General features: G+C 42.4%; 1 protein-coding gene and 1 long non-coding RNA gene across 13 annotated transcripts in view; one reads left to right on the forward strand and one right to left on the reverse strand.

The window, feature by feature from the left end:
* Positions 1-18,663, forward strand: part of sick (sickie) — a 355,991-nt gene that overhangs the window by 194,659 nt on the left and 142,669 nt on the right. The gene's annotated exons all lie outside the window — the stretch shown is intronic.
* LOC147756613 (uncharacterized) lies at positions 4,948-9,239 on the reverse strand. Its single transcript, XR_015323984.1, has 2 exons — positions 8,491-9,239; positions 4,948-7,796 (listed from the first exon to the last, which is right to left on the reverse strand). It is a non-coding gene; the product is annotated as an uncharacterized LOC147756613 (long non-coding RNA).

Consider the following 18,663-nt stretch of genomic DNA (forward strand, 5'->3'; position numbering starts at 1 on the left):
TCTCTACATGACATCTAGGTCGACTAAAGAAAAAAAACATGAACAAAAGCATAATATATGTGTAGTATTGAATGGAGCACCAAAATCAGTGTGCCTATAAAGTGACTAATCTGTTAGCTCAGTTGACGAGGTCATCGTTTCCAGCATCGCCTAACATCATAGAAAAGGCCAAGAACTAGCAAAGCGACGAACGGATTTTCTTCTTTACTTTGTAATTCCATATTGAGTGACATCCATAAATAAATGACACCATCCGGTAAAGCGGACAGAGAAGATGGATTAGCGACACTCCCACTTTCGTCGTTGTCGACCTTCGCTCGCCTCTAAAAGTAGAAGCGATCAAAAGAAGAAACGTGTGAATCAAATGAAGCGCCGTCGTGTCCTTCGAAAGCAGAAGCTCGATAGAGCTAAATAATGGATAAATAATAATAAAAAGAGGATTGATGCCACGGGAAAATATCCTCTCTAGATTGACAGAAACGCTGCTGTCGCGGTTGCCAATCGTCGAACTATAGTGATTTTGACTTTAGTGGGTCTTCATATATACAGCTTAATTCGGAGATTTTTCTAAATCCGAGCTCTCAGCCTAGTTGGTCGTTCCGGATTCAGGCTCCTGGTGATAATTACAAAAGAACTGTTGAGTCGTTGTATCGACAGAAATTTTCGCATAAATAGTGCTCCCTTGCAGAGGTAAGCAGAGAGTCGTCACAAAGCACGCAACATAGAACTTTTTTTACTAAGACAGCTATTTTGACCTATATACAGCCATAACGGTCTAGCGGACGACGCAATGGTGACGCGTTGAACCGTGTCGCGTTCACAGGCGGCGCATCCGTCTGTTTGCTTTTGATCGGCATCAACATCATCAGTCGATTTTAATACTCAGGCTGATTGTGGGAAGTCTATCCGACATCGAAAAAAGCAGCTCCTGAATGTCAGCGATGTTAAGACATTTTCAGAAAGGATAAATGTTTCACCCTGTCACTTCCGTTCTTCCCATACTGAGACTATCGAATGAGACGGAAAGAAAAGCCAGCTTTTTTTTCCAGTAACAGAAATTGAATTACAGCAGGCTGACTATTCCTCCGAACTATACATCTATATAATAGTGCATTCTATCTTATAACATTATTGTGTTTACTAACTCACGATTGATGCGTTCGTAGCTATGAAACTACAACGCTTACCTGATAAAGATAATGCTGTTGAACCATCAATATACGTGTGCGTATATTGGAATCGTATCGTTGATTGAATGAAGTCTTCTCTTGAGGACGGCTTGTAGCTTCGACGGATGAAACAAAATAGCTACGCTTACTTAGAACGATGAATGAACCCTGATAAATTACGTAACTGTAAGCATACGTCCTAAACGTCAGGAGAAACTCGCTCAGTCGTACTCAGCTGCACAAATACACCAGCTGCAGGTATTGCTTACGATCATCAGTTACCATGCAATAACTAAATAAAAACGTACTATCTGTTAAAATAACACACAATCTCCAATGAAAAATGACGATTCTTAGCATATCTACTAAAGAAGACATAGCTAGTCAAATTCGGTTGAATGTTATTAGTTAGAAGCTTTCTATTTTGTCCTCAGCCGTATTTGGACCTTCAGCGAAACGCTGACCGAACCGTAATCCTACAACTGTCAAATCTACTTGAAATTTACCTTCCGCTACAGAACGCTATTCTCTCTGGAAAAGCCACCTTTAATATATCATTAATAACTTGTGGTCCGAGTCGCCTTCTAACTTCAGGCTGCCTTCGTTCAAATGACTCACCGTAGCCACTGAATATGAGATCATTGTTCATGCATTACAGCTAAATCTATCCGCCATTGCGAGCGATAGGCGTTCGAATATATCGCAGAAGATGTCCAGTATCGTCCAATGACGGCGAACAGCCGGCGACCAACATAAGAGAACCGCTTCAGAACGAGCTGCGAAGAGTTAGAGCTTCATATATGCAAGCTGGGGGAAAGATGAATTGGTAAACCGACAGGCGTCAACGCGTCCATTGTACCGCATATGTCTGATCGTTGCAGCTGCTGCTGCTGCTGTTAGCACATTCCGATGTTTACCTTGTATCAATTAATATCAATTATGTCCGAAATTTTGCTACCGAATAGTTTCTATATTATCGTCTATATATTAGGGCCAAAACGTGATACAACCTTTTATTGATAGCAGCCTCTGTTTCGGGTTTCACATCCGGTATCGTCTTTAGGCATTCCGTCATCATACGGACGGCTGGCTTTTGCCAGCATAAAACGACGTATGGCTACGTTTAGTTTCGAACCCAGACCTTAACGTTAAGTAGGCGAATGCTTCCTATCGCACCCCTAATCTATCGCGGGCACGGATGATGCTAACCTATTAGGAGACAAATAGAAGGCAGATACGTTCTCTATATTTTATTGAGCCTGTCAAATATCTCCGGTTACTTTTGCAGACAAACTTCGATATAGGGAACCCGATTGTGTTGTCTATGTTGTTGAGTGTCAGCAACAAATAAGGGGCTTCGTAGACGTCCGTTACTAGTCTTAACCTGAGTAACACTCGAATGGTATCATGTGGTTTTCTTTTTGTTCCGGATAGTATGCACTTAACAAAGCGAGCTTTTGTGCATAGTAAAAATCGAAGGTCAAGTTTATGGCTGATCTAAATTCATGAGAAATTAATTGTGATTGAATCTCGCTCGGACAGTTTGATCCGACATTCATATGTCTACCAACGGAACACGCATCGAACCTCTGCTTATGTATGACCAGTAGGAACAACGATTGTAGTTCAGGCACAACAGGCCTGTTTACCTGAAAAATGTCTTTCTAAGTCAAGCGTTATAATATCTGCTTGTCTGGTCGGCATGCTTGCACCTTCATATACAGTGTCTTTCATCTACGTTAAATTAAATCTAGTACCAACACACAGTAGCCGTATTTCTAGCGTCTTGAAAAACAGCATCAGTATAAGTCAACTCTAGTTCATTGCTCAACACTAGACTCCTAATTTTCATGTAATTCCACTTTAATTCTTTACTATAAAAGCCAGAAGTCCATGTGTGATGTAGACGATAACGGCTAACTTCCTTCTTTAGTTCTCTCTAATTTTACATTGTTAGCCTTATTGTTCTGATGGTGTTAAGCGATTATCTTTTGTGTACCACTTTACCCTTCTAGCAAATCCTTAATAAGATTATCTGAAAAAAACTTTTTTCTCAAACATCCACTAAGTTCAAGTTCATACTATAGGTGACACTATTCTCTACGTCAAAATAGTGTCCCCGATTCTGACAGACAAAACTAACACCAACCGAAGCTTTGCCGCTATTGTCCCTTTGATATTTCTATTCTAAACAACCAAATGCAGCTTTGTAGCAGTGAAAAGTAGCATTGTAAACATACACATAGACACTCATACGTAGACACATATATCCGCTGTCTGGAAAATGGCGACCTTGAAACGACGGTGGCGGCGACGTCGATACGGTGACGTCTAGCGAAAACGGGTGCTCTGCTTGGCTATAAATATTATAAACTATTCAACCCACTGCGAAGTATTCCTAGCGACGTTCAGCCGTCCTTCTTGACCTTGGATACGCAAAGCAAAAGGACAGATTGGCCGGCCAGCCTTACACCCTATAGCGATTCCGCAGCGTTTGCCATTCGTCTCAGCAGTGGCACTACGACGGTTTGCTCTGTCGCTACCGTCACGGTGTGCATAAGATGAATACAACATATATCTAACAATAGTCATAATATAAAGGTGTTCAGTGTCTTTTGGTTCGACCTAACCACTTGATTTTTTTCACTGCTTCGCTGTCGCCCTCGCATAGGGTAACGGGCCGGATGAGACAGGCAAACGGGCAGAACTGGATTTAATCAAAATAACCGCGTGTTCGGTGTTTTTCCAGGCGTGATTAGTTTGTGTATACGTGTATATACCGACAAGTGTCTGCACAAATTTGACGGCGTGTCCGATGTTAACATGATAGCGTACGAAACTGTGTCTTTCGGCAATGGAATTCGAGATTTTACTACTGCCGTCACAACAACAACGTTACCCTTGGCTGGTTAAAAATCGTTTTGGTCGTATCCTAAATCAACACAGCACTTAGCTGGCTTTAGGGATGAGATAATCTGTGAAAATCTGACAACTTGATTGTAGGATCTACATAATGAAACAAAACTCAGACTAGAGCCCATTACATTGCCATAAGCTTAGTTCTTGTCATTGTTGCATGCTCAAGTTCGCCCGGGTTATCGAGTTCTACCCGCTAATCGGTGGGGAATATCAAAGTAACCATTGCTCGTTTCCTGACGCCGTTATCTTTCCTTACCGCAATCCCACCGATCCGAAAAGGCTAAGGTTTGCTTTTTTTGTGGGTTCATGCAGCATCATGGTGGTCAAGTCTATAGGAGAACAGATTAGCCAGCCAATGTCTGTTTTCTCCTCTGGGCTTGAAGACACGTAAATGCGATTTTTCTCGAAGTGTATAGATAAATGCAATCATTTAATTGCGTGACATCTAGTCGCATCCCTTCCGTCAGCATAAGAATGCCTTGCAAGCCATGTGATGATTCACTGACACACGCCATCACTGCGACTACGACATGAGGAGCTTGAGTGCATTTGCTAGTCCCATATGTGGCTCCAGCCAAGCCGGCGTGTCATTATGCACACGTAACTGTGTACAGCCTAGCCGGCATCTCACCAACTTCGAAAAGAACTGTCGTGTGAGTAACCGGCAAGGAGGAGGCAAACCTTTTAGTGGCCAAACCTGGTGAGCAGCCCTTTTTCGTTCAGCTAATACGCTTCTAGCTACGGTAAACGAACGGGGCGTATGACGGCGGGGCCGCTTCTCTGGGAAAGACGCACGATTAGAAGGTATCGGCATGCGCAGTAACGGCTATGGATTGACGCCAGGAAGGCGCGACATTCGTTTGTGGTCTTCTTGAATATGCTGCTTCAAGTTTATTATCTACTATAGAGTCCCACATGTTGTGGCAGAGTTGGCATGTATACGGTAGTTTGAGACAGAATTCAATTCATCATTATGGTAACTCATGCAGATGGGTGTGCAGTCACCTTCTCACACGAAACTTCTTGAAACGAAAGATGCGGGTCACCTACCTAGGGAAACATGGACACATATAATTGGATAATTTGAAGATGTTTCACGTACATTTGTGATTCGGATTCTACGAAAACTTTTTTACAAATCGTACGATAACAGTTTGTCATAGAGCTAATAGAGTGCTCAAGTTTCCAATGAAATATATTTTTCCTTTTCTTGCCACCTATTTTCAGCGTTGTTTGCTAACCGATTGTCCTTACGTGCACCTATGGTAGGAAATGTTTGCGTTCCTTATCGGGCTGCTCGATCACGTTGTGATGATTTTTCAAACAGGTCTTTCACATTTAACTGCCCCATAAGCACCCACGAATGATGTCAACATATTGCAGCGGCTCTTTCTACTCGTTTCCGTTGGTTCGTGGTAAAGATCGGCGGATATTTTTATTAAACGTTCTGGTACCCTGTAAAGGCCCCCTTTTATCTAGATATCGACCTCTGTCCTATGTCAGACCCCTGCTCGCCGTTTAGGTAGCGGTAAATATAAGCGCAACCGATAACACATCTTAAACCTAGCGGTCCTTAGTGTTTCAAAATATTTTCAAGACGCTTGTTGTTTTTACGGTGTCCGTCGTGGGCGCCGTCATCTCTGTGATGACACACACAGGTCATAATCCGACTCAGTCACCGAGACATCTTTTTCTATGAAGTGCATGGAGGGGATTTCACCCTTCAGGCTAAAGTAGCCGGTGCACCCATCGTATAATGGCTGCCAGTGGTGGTCCGGTGACTCGTACAGCGACGCTGACGGACCGAGCGGTGTTCGCCCGCACCTATCTTCGCCGTAGGACGCCAGTCAATGCTTGTCGCCCGTTCTGCTTAACCCCTAGTACGCGTAACATACGAATGTGCTCGCTCGGTCACGAACTGGTAGATGATACGCTTCAGCCCAACAGTCAGTCGAAATGGTTCGAGTTAGTTATTCTGGGCTATGTAATGTATCAACCCTGAGCAGGACCATCCACCCCCGATTCTAAATGAACTTATTTCTGCGTCTGCGCTATTCGATGTTTTGCCCTGTGTTAGATGTGTGCGGAAACACTGCGCCATGCTCCTAATTGATCTAAACAGAAAACATAAAATGAACAGGTTTGATCAATATATACAACATTCCTCTGCAGGTAAAATATAAGCGATTGTGAAAGCTCAAAATGCGCGTACTATCGATGATTCAGGCTGTGTACCCTAGTATTCACGGAAACCTTTTCACAATGATTGAGACCGTATAGTTAGTTTATCGTGAGCAAGATCTAACTATGTTCGAATAATCCCGGTCTAATTTAGGCCCAAATTTGTCCTTTCACGCCTAGCTGCTAGAGGATCAACGTACTAGTAGGTTTATTCAACCCTAACATATGCATGGACAGTCTATCCTGTCGAGGTACTTTCCCTGCTAACCTCCTACCGTTGCTATAGTAGCAGTAACAGCTGCTGCTCTAGCGACGAGTTCGCTTGATGCCGTTAGTTCCACGCTTCGTAACTCCCACGGATAATAGCCGGTAACGACGGGCCACTGCCGCTTACTCTTACGATGTCGAATAAAAGGCGAAGTAGTTGAAATTTCCCTGTTGCTGGTTCCCGCACTGTTTCTTTGCTTCGCGCGAGGCGCAGTACTAACCGTCACAGCATAAGCCTTTCTTCATCGATCCTTTAGTCCTCATGAAGTGTTTGTGTGGTGGCCGACTGCGTTTATGTTGCTTGGCGTAGTCTTTACTATGGTTGTTGCTGATTACCTTTGCTGATGCGGCCGCTATTTTTCTCTAGTCGATTAGTACGTTTTATCTAGCCGGGCGTTGCGCTTGAATAGCTTCCGAATGAACCGAAGTCTGTGAACGTGGTCGAGGTTGTAATGAAATCACAAACAATGGTCGAGTCCAGAGCAGGAAGCGCCCAAACTCAAATAATAACTCATGGGAAAAGTTAGCGTAAGAAAGGAGCGCAGTAACAAACGTATTGCAGTTGAGTAACGGTGGCAGTAAACAACAAACAAGATCATTAGATAGATTCCGAGTATTTTGGGAGTATGGCACGACTTAGCGCGTTATTATATGGGTTGAGGTACTTCTGGAAACGAGTTCAGTTGCGTTTGTTATAGTTCGATCAACCTCATACCGATAATACTGACACGAGCATGCTTTGCTATTGAGGTTTCGGTCATGCTGATGGAGTACTTGTTCTGGCTATGCGACGAATGCCTTCGAGTAGCCGAGTAAAACTGGGCTGTCGCGTCCAATGCGATGAGTCTTCGTATACTTCACTCCAAATCACATGGCATTTTGCCTGAGACAGCTGCACTGCGCCAAGGCAGACATACACTGCTTCGTGTTACGGCTGTCACTAGTTTAACCAGTCCAACCTCTGAATTTGTTCGATCATTTCGTTGCACCTCATTTAGCCGTTGACGATAGAGCTGCATGTTGTCCTCGTATGGATGGTAATGATAGAAAACCTATAGGTGTCCCTATCCTCCTCCGGATGTTCGTTGAGCCTGTTATACCAACTATAAAGACGAAGGCGTAGATTTTCTATCCCGACGATGCTTCCACCGTTGTTATTTCATTTTGCTGATACCGCTGTTCATGTTGGCTGGATATCACGCGATCCGTGTGCACTGTTTCGTATCCAGTGGGTGCAGACTTCGTTTGTTGCATTTAAATCTAGAAACAGAAGCGACAAGCGAATACAGATGCAATAATCATAATGTTGATGCGGATCGACTGCCGATTTCTGTTTGGGGGCTACCAGCACTACGGAGGTTGCTACGTGCGACAGTGACCATATGCGCACACATATAAGGCTAGTGGAATATTCGCGTCCCACGGAACCCTATTCGCTCGAGATGTTCGCTGGTCACCAATACATATTCTGGAGTACGGACAGGAGTATCTCTAAAAGATTGAATAAGGCGTCGAATGACTGAGCGCTAGGCGGGAGTCGTGCAGGATACAGAATGAAAATTCAATCCATCGACAGTGAAGCGCGGATTGCGGCCAAAATTATAGAAAGACTTTTCTAATCAACCATATTTCTTCCATCGCTGCATAAGGTGAACGGGACACGAGAGCTAAGATCGACGGTCCATTATTTAGTGTTCTACACATTATACTATAGCTATTTGCGAAAACGAAATTGTGACGTGTTGACCGGGAAGGCATCGGCACCATTTGGTTAAAAAGTGCTATCTAAGACACATACGTAAGGCCCATAACAATTACAAAGCTGCGGCATAACTACAGTTAACGATTTGCTAGCCTAGATTTGCAAAAGAACACAACTTAAGCAGTTATGTTTGCATAAAACGCTCCCACATTCTACATAGCTGTTACACAAAAACAGCGTAAAAGTCCTTACCTTCAAAGATGCGTCCTGATGAGTGTGCGTTTGCTACGTTCGAGTGACGCTGCTTGTCTGAATCTTTGTATTTTTCTAACAACAATGAATTGTCACCTCATCTGAATATGACTGATTAGAGTAATCACCGCAACAATACCTCTGATCCGCCTACTGAATTTAAAGCCTCTATTCGCCGTATGGCCCGATGTTTACCGGTAAAAGGAAGAAGCAGCTGCTGCGAGAGCGACTAGTGCCGTTAATGTTATTTGTTGCTCGTTCCTTTTTTAGAACAATACAAAAGGCAGACGAAGCCTAGCTATCCGGTAGCACTCGATCTTTCGCAGTACTGCCAGAGGTTGCCGTAGAAGCGGTAGCGGCGGCGGCGGCGGCAGCAGCAGCGAAAGAGGCTCTATTTCGCCGACAAAATTAGCCGCGATTAAATTACGGCATGTTGGTTAACTGTGGTCGACGTACTGCTGGGCAAGCAGTACCCCATAGCAAATAGCAAAATGATGCTCGATCTTCTTATCCGCTTCTTATTGCCACAAAGCCTAGTACATTTCTTATATGGCACACGAAACAAAAAGGCGATAAACTCTCTCCGCCTTTATGTGTACGCGAGCCATTGAACGAAGTCGCTGGAAAGCAAGCTCCAGCCATGAGCCCCCCTATATATGCTATTCATAATGATGCTTAAACATGAAATAGGCTGTAGGCGTGTTCAGTTCTGAGTCGTTAACCACAGCTATGCGAGACACCGTACACGAATAAATAAACCATGTATTGACCATTAACTAAGGCAGTAATTCAGCAGAGTCGTTTGTTTGTGCGAAGTCAGGCTGTTATCAAATTAAGCTACGCCTAGGATTGTATGAAAACAAGAAGAAGCTCGAGGTTCTATCTTGTTAACGATATATTAGCTAGCTTAGAGGACGTTAGTCCTGGGAGATAATCGGTTCGACATTTATCTATTTTTTTTTGATGAAGACGTTTTCTGTTTGAACGCCTAAGTGACCATCGCTGTCGTCTGGCTTCAGCGGCGTGTCTGTGACCTTCGGCATAGAAATCTGTGACGCAGCTTGGGTGGTTCACGTGATGGAACGAACCCTCCAACTGAAAAAATGTTGATTCATTTTTGTATCGGTGCTGGTTTCATGTACAATGCTTGTAAAGGTACGTTTGAATTCGAAAACCACTATGACGCTTGCTCGGGTTTACGGAATATCACTATACGATTTTGTTCTTAGGGAAAAGCGGGACGAATGAGTTGTTTTGCATAGGAAACATGAGAAATGCTCCTAAAGCAAATCACAGCAGCTTGCGGTTATGTGCTTAGATCAATTATATATACATATTAGATCGAGCCGTAACTGCACAGTTGACTTCCACAGAAACGTTGCGTAAGTAAGTTTACGATCTGAGATACTATTAACGCTCATTGTGATCTATTCGTCCGCTCGTTATCACTGTGTACTTATTGAGTGTACTCGTATTGCATATCGGTCGAGCTGACGAAAAACAAGAGAAGTCTAGTGCTTGACTGAGCATGACCGAAGTGATTAGCTGTCGAAGGGCCTAGTTTCTATTGGCGAGCGGTATCAGAAACAACGACGATGTATACAACAGAGTGTTGATAATAAGGCAGTAATCTCGAAGTAGGGTGCGGAATGTATCACGGTTAAAGACAACATGTAAACCACATAGGTCATAACATATAGTTACGTTACACGACGTCAATGGAAGCAGGATTCCTTTTGGACGGCAACCCAACCCAATTCTACTTGTGGTAACCCTACTACCTGGGTACACCCGAACTATACGGGTATATCAACAGTCAGTTTTCCGACGAAAGCAGAGCCTATAGTTAGACTCATAATGCTATAGATTAAGACGATGATGTATCCCACCATGGTGCATCGTCAAATAGCTAAGATCCTTCTTTCCTTTTTCTTTTTTTTACTCCTTCTCTCTTCCTAGATATACAATATCCTCTACAATAATAACTAATATACAGGTGATGTGTTCCTTATGAGTTCAGGTTGTGCTCAAGTTTTTTTTATGTACCTTAGTATCTACTTAGTGGTAAGTTTATAGGGGAATTAGCAAACCGTCGCTCGCTGATGGCATCGAGCACTTTCGTCTACATCATCAGCGTTAGGCCTCCAAAATAGGTTCGATGAAGGAGCCCCAGTAAACAACAACAACGACGTTAAGGACAAGAAAAAACCCAATATTAGGCAAGGGCATTTATTGAACGACGAATGGGCATCCTTCCTGTAGCAAGCTGGTAGTTTAAATCGACCCCGGATGCTCAACCGAAGGAAAAGATAGATAGATATTCATGATGACGTTTGCAGGCTTTTACTATCCGCAAATATTACTAAAGCAGACTTGTGAAGCCAGCATAATCTAAGAACGGATAGAATCGGCTGAAATGCTACTCCTATGATAAGCAGCAAAACTTAATATTTTGTGAAGATACAATTAAGATGGTTTAGAACAAATTCGACTTAGTCTGTCGTTGTTAGAATTTTCCATCTAATACTAGAGGAGGCATCCTCGACATCCTACATAAATATTCTTCAACACATCTCTACATCCGATCGCCAAAGACGTTCCTTTTTAGTACTCGTTTTATACGCGTAGCTTGAACATCGCATTCACAGTAATAAAGATGAACAAACTCATTTATACCTTTCTATTAATGAGGTTTTATGAGACGAGATCATTACAGATGTTTTAAGCGGCCAGTTACGCAAGGTTTGTACCTATGCGGGTTGAAGATGCCAGCCAATTTCTGCTTCCCTCTCAAATCGTTTCCCTAAAGCATTTAACCGAGTTGGCGAGCTGAGATAAGAACGTCGTCTACTTAGAGCGTGATAAGGCCACATGCAATGTCGGTACCAGCCTTTACCACGAACAGTGAAGTGATGAACGCTAAACATGGCTAGAACTACTACAGTTCCGCTTCGGATGCTGTGGTACGGAAGCGCCTTTTATTCTGCAAATCTATATATATATATATGTATACATATATCTGTCGACAGTTTCGTTGGCTGGTCCATTGTTACATGGAAAAAAGCGCTCAGCGACAGTTGTTTTGTTGCCCCTTTAGAAACCATTGGCAGGTAGGCTTAGGTTGACAATGTTAACAACCGAATAGCTTTTGACCTGTTCGTCAGTTAGCTGTTGAGGCATTGTTAGACACCTTTCTGCGGTTCCGCATTGCCGCTATTCTACCTCCTGTTTCATATAAGATGACAAGGAAATTGTTCTTTGCGAAGACATGACATATTATTTAAAGCATATCCACTTATGTTTTTATTTACGTTTGAAAAAATGCCGTTAATTGTATATTGTGTAGTTTTCATTTCCAGGTATTAACTATGCGGGTAGTATAGAAGCCTGAGCGATAAACAATGTAGGTTGTATCGACACCGTATACTTTTATACCAGCATATTAAGGAGAAACTTTTCAAAAGTTTTTCATGTAAGTGTGATTTTCCTCTCAGGAACTTGTGTTCGTGCACTTACACAGTATTTAAAAATCTAGCACTCGACTTGAGCAGTCTTAGATCGTTTCACATTTTTCATTAGCAAAAGGCTTAATCAGTGTCTTTTGTCTGAGTAGATATGTTTATGGATCTATGGAGACGTCATGTCGCCAGCCTAATTAAGTTGGTCCAGGATAGCAGGTTAAGACGAGAGTCATTCAGCTATTTCGTGGTCGATACAATTGAATTGATGGCTGTTTGATCAGTTCAGACTAAATAGAACATCGCTTACTAACGCCCATAACCTATGCGTATTATAGACTATCGGCCTTTATGTTGGGACATGACAATCTAAGGCCCCTTTGGTACGCAAGCAACACCAGGTGGCCAGCAGTAGCAGCAGCCCAAATGTGTGCTATTGCTTACGTAATTAACAAGCTCTATTCAAAGAATTTGCTAAGTTTAAAAAGGAGTTTTAAAAACCCGTTTATAGTCCTCCTAGAGTCTATTCCTTCGGTGGTTCAGGGAAATTGAAACGTTACTACTATTATGATGCTACCATATGATCAGCTACCGCTGTGTTATTCCATCAAGTCTTGTTGTAAAGTACTTTTTATGCAGAACAAGGTATATGCATACATCTGGCTGTTTAACTAGTTTTCAGATGCAGTGTGTATGCAAAAAACCTCTAAAACTCGACGCTGGAAATCGGTCATTGTCTAACAATGCTAATCGACATTATTACTAAATGTCAGGCAAAAGAACTACTTCTTCATTTCCAAGGTTGCTTGCGTTTTGAGCAGGTCGAATAACATTGCTGACCCAACGAGGTTATGACGTTCCGGTTGTGGTCACTTCGTCTTTGGCCTTGCCAACAATTCTGTCAGACACCGAAAAAGGGATCCTTTTTCGGTGTGTGACAGAAAGAAAGGCCTGACTCATAGACTAATGTAGCACGTTTATGCTCGACCTTATTAAAGCCGAAACGGTCATAATAGATGTACAAACATAAATGGCAGCTCTCGAATAGACGCAAGAGGTCTTAGACAAGTGGTCCTAACACTTTAACATGAGATTACTACAGAGGTGTACTGCATATAGGGATTATAAGTACCGATGAGTTTGGAGACTACGAACACCAAAATTGGGGTAATAATCAAATTGCGACTATTATAGTGGGTAGCTATTAACCGTTCGGCCGTTTCAGGGAGCAAGTTTAGCGAAATCGCTGGAAAGATAGGTTACTTAAGATGGCTTAGTTCGTCTTTAGAGGAAGCCATAAGCGTGTCTACACGTCCTCAGTTGCACTCATGTATAGCACTTGCAATCTGTGCCCTCAGTGACTTAGTATTTTTGCATCTAGATTGAAATTGGCATTCTGTATGTTTCGCGTAATTAGTTCGGGGTCGAAATTCAGATAGTGCAGTGCATACAGACGAACAGAGGTGTATTTTTTCTGATTATGTACGTTGATCGTACGTTTGTATTTCTGTTGTTATTGTTTATACGCTGCTCACAACGGTCACGTACTAATTGTACGGCGGCAAGAATCAGTCGACGGTAATGGTAAAAAGCTACAGATGCGTACTGCACACGACATTCGGTTTTCTACATACGCGAAACTCGTTGAAGTGACTAAATCGTCTTCACACGAGTGCATGCATATTGATCGTCCATCTAAATCTCTACTGACTCTTCGGTTGACACGGTGGTACCAGAATCAGTGCGATAGACCCAATTAATTCCGGACAATCGTGGGGAAGGCGTTGCCGGCAGGCACAACTCCAACAAAATAAATAAATAAACAAAAATGACCAGATGCACAATAGGTCTGCGTGACCCGACGATCTATTGAAGGCGTGATCCGATGTTGAGCTGCAACAGATGGCGTGACTGTGATAATCCGTATCCTTAAAGCGTAGACCGCCTCGCCGTGACAATGAATTTTTGCTAACGTTTAGGTGTATCTTTTTGTCTTCCGTCCGCTTTTTGTTCTGCTGCTCCACGTGTGAAGTAACAGAAAACACAAAAAGAAACGCGACGGAGATAGAAGTGCTACGCTTATTTTTATCTTTGCACGATTATCCGAAACGACGTGTTTTCAATTTTCGAGGCGCTAGCGGCAGCCGCAATATTTATTACGACCCCGGCCTTCGAACAAAGTCACCTAAAGCTCTATGTGCCTCGAAGAGTGTGTTATTAATTATATGTGTGGCCCCAATAAGTATAATTATATACGACTAGTGGCGATTTTGCAAACGTATACTTTAATTAGATTTGCTAATTGGACCATCCGTTTTTGAGGGTTCTGCAGCTCGCCAGATATTGTCGTCTCCTATGGGTTAGCGTCCGAAGTTGCCTAACAGTCGAGTTAAGATCAGTATGCTACTAAGCCACACTGAGCCCGTGACGGCTATTGAAATCCACAGAAATTTGCGTGATACAAACAAGAATCTACATTTGATACTTGTTGCCCGCGGGCATCCTTGCTTTTATTTCATGTTGCCATAAGATGTGAAAGAACACTTACTCTAACCGGCGTTAAGTCAGGGCTGTCGATCCCACTATGCAACAGTACGAAGTACCAGTAAAAATGACATCGTTCATCATTAGCAGTTCGCTAATACTCTTATGAGAAAGTTAGATTATCTCTATTCTAGAATATCATCGTAGTCATTACGATCAGAAGGTACTAACCGCGCCGCAGGTACAAAGGACAAATCTTCACAATCTTTCCAGTGCGCCTGATTATTGCCAGTCATGGTTGTTGGCTTACTAATTAGTGGCACATATTACCGTTCATTCGACAATTTTGATCTATTTATTATCAAAATGATTCGGTGTTTATTTGTCAGCGGCCGGTTGGTGGTAATTACTGCCACGTGCCTATTGTGATAACAACGATGACAACATCAACACTAAAGGATCAGAATGCCGATTGTAGCTCTAATGATAATAGCAATATTGGATATATCTTCACAATAATTAGTCGAGAAGATAGGCACACAGAATCAAATAGAAAAAAAAAAAAACCCTTCTTATCAATAGAAGAAAAGCGGTTCCTTGGCTCGATCTGTCTTAATAAACGATGCGCCTTTCCCGTTGCGCGTATATATATATATATATAGAAAACCTTATTTTATTGGCCCGTAGCAACCTACGATAGCACCTATGTATGTAGCATTCGTTTATTAAACAATTTAAGCGGGGCAATAAATAAAGGCTATGGATTCGTGTAACTCACTTCCGGTACTTCAATGCTGAGTTAGTTAGCTAGAGCAAAGTGAAGCACCCAGCTTGAAATATTCTTGACAGAACATACTATTGCAAACACTCATTACTGTGTTTATCTAATGAGGTTGTAGTGGTACGAATGTGGTACGAAGTTGAATCTACTGCGTGCCTCGTCCGGACATTTACATACGTCAGTTTGGCTAAGTAAGTACAATAACGAACCAGTCGAAACAGTCCAAGACTGACAAAAGTCTTTCCATTTCGTCAGCTAATCATCACGCGTTTGGTTGCGTCTCGTATTTGTTTTTCTGTCTGCCTAGGTTCGTCGTCCCACAAAATGTTTTTGCCACAGTCGTTTGCATTGACGCTGACGCTGACGCTGCTGATCATTGCCAGTCGCGTTGACCAATACGAAATACTACGATAGCTCGAGTGCTATGATTTTTATACAACATCGGCCTTATTTGGTTCGTATAACTTAGTTCGTTAGAATAAATCCCCGGAAGTAGGGACAGGCTAGTAACTTAGTAACGAATCTTAACCGAGTAATCGAGTGGGCGGGTTGTTGAATAATCCATATGTATTTTTATTGGTCCTTTTGCTTCTGGATTGTTTTGACCACATGCGGCCGCATCGATTGAACTCGTTATCGGCGAGCCTGATTGCGTAACATTGTTTCTCCTAGATAACATTGTTAATGTTATCATCTATGCACGCGGACCAAGTACAACAAAGACACCTTTAAAAAATAAGAGTATGACTGTGATTGCGATAAGTTCACAACACACAAGTTCCTAACGGCGCGAAAAGGAAAGTACTATGCACCTATAACGCGCAATCCTGTAATCATACGTCGGGGCGGGACGAGGTGTCGTTCACTTATTCACAAGGTGATCCATAGAAGACAGCCCTGCATGAGCTACAGAACTAACTCTAGCCGCGGCCAGAATGGATCGGGTGTAGACAGATGACTTGAACAACCGTACAATTTTAGAGCTCTATTTTATGATCTTCCTGAGATCGACGTTTCTATTATATATACACAGACACACGCGTATTCACTTTGATTTGTTGAGCGGTAGAGGTACAAGTTTACGAACTTGTCAACCGGCAATAGCCGTCTTGTAGAAAACCACTATATATCAGCTATTTGTCTGTGTCCGCTTATTTATTAGTCGCTGCTTGCTTAGCACAGCTGGATAGACGGCAGAAGATCTCGCTCTACGCTAGGTAGCTTAAACAGGGCTAGCCTGAAGCGCCCTATGTTAGACAGTTCAGAATTACCGGCGGTTGAACGAACGTCCAACTTCTCGTTTTTTTTTTTTTTTTTTTTGTTTGATGTTGTGCTAGAGAGAAGATAACGAATGAATTATGCCGAGTCACGTCAGTAGCTGTTTTCTGTTGTATGCCAAGCCAAAAACTGTAGGTGAGCTGTTCTGTTCCATAATATAGCGCTCTCAAGAACACCAAATCAGTCGCTACGAATCCTCCACGAGCGAATAATAAAGATTTAACGCTGTCGGAGATCCCCATCTACCAGAGCAGCAGTGTCTGTGTCCAGCCTCCGTAAGCAGCACCGACCGAGTTCCATAAGCATATACATTTCGTTTATGTTTTCTAAAGGAAAAATTTCTACAAATGCAGCTAGTCGCTAGTTGTGAAACAAACGCTACCATCAATACCGGCAGGCCTAACATTGCTAGTCTTATTAAAGGTAATACTTTTTTTTTTTAATCGTAATTTGCTCATACAGTGTTTCTTAACTGTGTACTTTCGTTCCAAAGCTTCCAGATCTATATTCAGTATAACTTCCAGAACGGGTATTGATGAGGTAATAGGCAAGCAAAGCTATCACCCCGTCGTCTCTTTTCGGAAAACACTTGACATTGTTTTTGCTGCTGTTTGGCCCTTATCCCTAGAGCGCCATGATCATATTCGTCAAAACAGTGCATTGGGTATGAACAGGAGCAAAGTGAACTGCTAGCCAGCGGCCTATCGTGGTACTGTATGAGAAACGATGAAACGGCCATCTTATTAGATGTGCTTGAAAGTGCAGGCTAGACTTGATGACAATATTCGAAAACAACCATCAAAGCAATAGCTTAGCAACAAAGCAATGATCACCGATGGTGGTAAAGAGAAGGGTTAATGTCGGGTCACGGATCCCATCGACACAAATAAATGCTTTGTGGCGTTACAACAAAAACTTTTTTCTGGCTGAACGCGATTTCGCATATTTCAGTTCTCACTGTCTAGATGACTCAAGTTTTAATTTGAGCTAATGTCGGGCCTACTGGCCATAGACGGGGGATGGCTGTCAGCGATGTTGCAAGGAAAAGATAACTTTCTTCAGTCGTGCGTAGGGGAAAAAGGGAAAGGAGTATATACTTAGCGCGTATGATCCGAGCAGACGAAGTCTCTGTTTTCAGGGATGAGCCACCCAGTTCTGGCAGCAGACGAATTCGTAGCGCTTAACAATACGTTTAGAGCCACGAAAACAATCTGAATATGGATAAAAAGTTAGAAACGTCGTTTGACCTCATAGCAGCTACTCTCGATGTCACCACTAAAAAAACAAGTTATCCGCGGTTGGAAAGGAGGGTTGTATCTTTTAGATCACCTTTGTTGTCGCCACTATCAGCCGAGTTGCTATTTTCTGCTATTGTTTTATATTTTGATTCGTCTGCTCAATCAATTGATCGAAATGGGCATAGGTGACTCAATTGTCGATCAAATGTGAAATGAAGTGGTTTAAGGGGATCGTTCGGGGTACAGAATTCGAGCCGTGTCGTCCAAACAAAATATTTGTACGACTGTGGCGTGCGCAACTAGCATTTTCTAGTCGTTTTATCTATAGAATTTTTCAGTTAAAATATATTTGGTGATTGTCTGTAATGCTGGCAAGCACCATTCTTAGCTTAGTCGATTGATGGACTTCGAACTAGATGAAGACTCGTACATGTTTAGTTTAACGCATATTTACGTGAACGTCCTAGTACAACGCCAAGGCCAGGTCGATTAAAGTACGACTCTGTGTATAATCTGCCCCTCAGCAAAAGGGAAAGACTGCAGATGTATACACATAATCACTAGTTATTTGAATGAAGTATACTTCTTGAATGATCAGTTATTTTTGTAAGATCAAACAACAAAAATTGCTAAACACCTGAATCAGGTTTAAGGAACTCAACGACGTACAAAGACATTTAGCTCTCACAGATCTTAAGAAAGCTCCTCAGTGGGACGAACAGCGGTATCGGAGCTTGGCGGATGTAACGGTCAGATCTACTGTCAGTGTTCTACAAGGCCAACCATTGTTTCGCTGAACCTTAATTTGAACTGCTTGACCTCTCCAGTATCGGCTTCTATTGACTCGCTTCAAGATCTCCACGTAGTATTTCGGTATATGGTAAAAATATTCAAGATGAAGTGTTAATATAATTCCACTGTTTGTAAATCATTG

This window comes from Varroa destructor, unplaced genomic scaffold (assembly GCF_002443255.2).
Source record: "Varroa destructor unplaced genomic scaffold, Vdes_3.0 BEIS01000003.1, whole genome shotgun sequence".
NCBI lineage: Eukaryota > Metazoa > Arthropoda > Arachnida > Mesostigmata > Varroidae > Varroa > Varroa destructor.